The 2909-nt window shown below is 39.9% G+C and overlaps 1 protein-coding gene across 1 annotated transcript in view; it reads left to right on the top strand.

Moving 5' to 3' along the window:
- Positions 1–2909, top strand: part of CHST8 (carbohydrate (N-acetylgalactosamine 4-0) sulfotransferase 8) — a 128433-nt gene that overhangs the window by 49990 nt on the left and 75534 nt on the right. The gene's annotated exons all lie outside the window — the stretch shown is intronic.

Genomic DNA, 2909 nt, shown 5'->3' with positions numbered 1-2909 from the left:
ACGGGCAGGATGGGCTCACTAGCCTTTGGGCAGCCATCCTAGGAGAAGGACAACTCTGACCCCAAACCCGGGCAGATGGAGCTCGTTTAGCCTTGTAAAGCATCCATCTAAGAGAAGGATACTCTAACCAAACCTACGACCCAAGGACTTTGCTGTCACTGTCCAAGCTCGCTAGGCCCTGGCAGATGAACCTCAGGTGTAAAGGGTGGAGCCAGTTCCATGCACGCTGCACCTCACCTAAAAAACCCACCGCGCAGGCCCAGAGGGTGCACTCATCACTTGCAGTGAGCGTGGGAAAAGCCCTTCCCAGATCTTCGTTCGCGAAGCCAAGCCATGATGATGATGATGACATACAGATTTGTATTTGAAAGGACGTATAAGTAGTAAGTCAATAACTCAAGGAGGAAAGAGGTAGCGGTGAGTAACTCAAAAGACCACAGACAGCAAGAGACTGAAAGAGCTGTTGGGTTGCATTTTTGACTGATGGCAGCACTGACATTTTTCAGGAGAGGGGAAAGAAAGCAGATTTAATAAAGAGAACTGAGTCCAAATTCATCCAAAACAACAAGAGATTTTCACTTCTCTGAAGAGTGAAGCTTGAGGGTACAGAAAAGTAGTATCATTATTAGGTGGGGTTGAGAGTTTTCACACTCATGTGTTGCTTCCCATCACCCACTCCCAGCAGGCTTCGTTCTTTCCTTTTGGAAAGATAATGGAGCCAATTTTTTTTTTTTTTTTTTTTTTGGAACAGAGGCACAGAGAACATTTCTGGCTTCTGTTACTATTTACTACACAAAATACACACCTCGTGTTATTCATTTTTATATTACCAAGTGATACTTGAAAGAATATCAATATCCCATCTAATAAAAGGGCAGCAAAAATGCAAGAATTGAAGAAATCCATTTTATGTGTTCAGAAGAAGATACATATTAGAGTCCAGTGCTAGAGGACCACATACAAGTCTATGCTTACAACATTCAAAATGGTTACTTCTTCCATTTAGCAAACCAGAAAAAAATACAGGTATCTGTTCAAACAAAGGACAATATTTTTAATTGTTTTTTTTTTTAAATTACTTTTTAAAATATTTATCATCAGTAGTATGGGAACTTGCTAGTACGCTGAAATAAAAGCAGCATTCCTGGATTTCATTATGATACTGATAAAATAAGCGAATGAAATGCAAATAGATTAGATATTCTAAGTGCCAAATGCACAGTAATGATTTAGACATATAAACAAGTGGTGGCCTGGGAGGAGAACCATTTCTGAAATGGTTTTTCTCTCCTATTTCTGAAGTTTACATGTCATGATGAAAAAGTTTAACTTTTTTCGGGAGGTGTCCTTTTGTTACCTCAGGAGCTGGGTAAGCATTTTAACAGTAGCGTATTGCCATTCCTCTCAGGGCAAATAACGTTAGAAGGTAAGAGCAGCTGATGCACTGCACACGAGCATCATTTGATCGCATAAAGAAAAGGAAAACCCAGCTGCAGAGCTGCAATTTTGTTTATTACGGATTCAACGGAGTACTGTTTTACTCACAAGGATGCAGTGAGAGGTTTTGGTATTAGTCCAATTCTCTCCTCTCCTGCCCCCAAAAGTAGTTGATGCCAACAGGCTTTCATGTTCCATCCATCTCCAGAACTGTTTCCTTCTCTGCCATGAGCTGGTCCATACAAACCCGACATTTCACCCAACCACGTCTGGGAATACTATAAAAAGCTGTAATCAGGACAATTTTGTACAGAATTGTTTTTTGATATTAAAACTTTGTACAGCTGTAAGAGCATAAAATACTGTACATAATGTTCATACAGCTTTGTAATTCTTTTAAAAATAGTTTTGTAACAGCTATTTTTCCTCAGTTCTGTATTGCCACATTATCCTTCTCTCACCTTGCATATATTTTGGTAATTTTTTGGAAATTAATTCTGTGCCCTTGATGAGTATTTTCCTTTTTTCCCCCCCCATCCTACTTCTTTCCTCTCTCCCCCCACAAAACACAGTTTAATTTATTCAAAGCAGAAAAAAAATAACTGCATGGAATTCAATGAGGTTTTCAATTTTTTTTCCCCAAGGGGGTCAGATATCATGTCTAACCTTGACATTGTCACTTTCACTTCAGACCTCTAAGCAAAGTGGTTGCCTTGCAAACAGCATACGTGGGCCATTTTGAACAAAAATTGACACTGTCAGCAAGCACATCCAGCTGAAATGAAAACAGTCTCTCGAAGGCACTAGTTATAGGAAGAAAGCAATTTCAGACAGCAGGAGTCAGAAGAAAGAGTGCTGTGAAGGTACCTGTAAAAAGGGGGGAATCTATAGTACCTTCATTTAGTAAAACCCTGGTACCCACTGCTCCTGGAGTGAAAAATTTAGGTACTGAAGTAGAGGTCTGGCAGGCAAGGCGCTTTCAGAAATGAAAACAGTGGTTTTCAAAGAAAATTATTAAAAAGCAAAAGTACTTTTTAGCATTAAATAGCTTGATTTCATGTTATAGGTCTTCAATTCCACTGTAAAGCATCCAAACAGCAACACTGCCCAGCATCAAACTACAGCACCGAACACGCAAACTTCTGAGGGTACCAGTTCTGTAAAGTCCTTGGAATGGAGCGCTGAAATCAGACAGTGATTAAACCATTTCTAATGACTTGATAAGCAGCAAAAATGGTTCAGGAGAGACATTGAGAACTGATGAAATAAAAAGGTGCCAGATGCAGCACTAAGGATATGAGAGAATAAGGAATTTAAGCATTCAGCTAAGCATTTTAACTCTCCCCACACGCGTTCCTCTAGCGGAATAAAGTCTACAGCGTGACTCCCCACAATTTAGCCTACAGATCAACCTCTGAGCAAATTGGCTCACTGTGCTCTAAAAAGAAATGGAAATTACTTTCTTCCCTACA

The sequence above is a fragment of the Buceros rhinoceros genome, unplaced genomic scaffold (genome assembly GCF_000710305.1).
Source record: "Buceros rhinoceros silvestris isolate BGI_N320 unplaced genomic scaffold, ASM71030v1 scaffold15727, whole genome shotgun sequence".
NCBI classification, from domain to species: Eukaryota; Metazoa; Chordata; class Aves; order Bucerotiformes; family Bucerotidae; genus Buceros; species Buceros rhinoceros.
The sequence above is the reverse complement of the archived record's forward strand: the minus strand, read 5'-3'. Positions and strand labels throughout refer to the sequence as shown.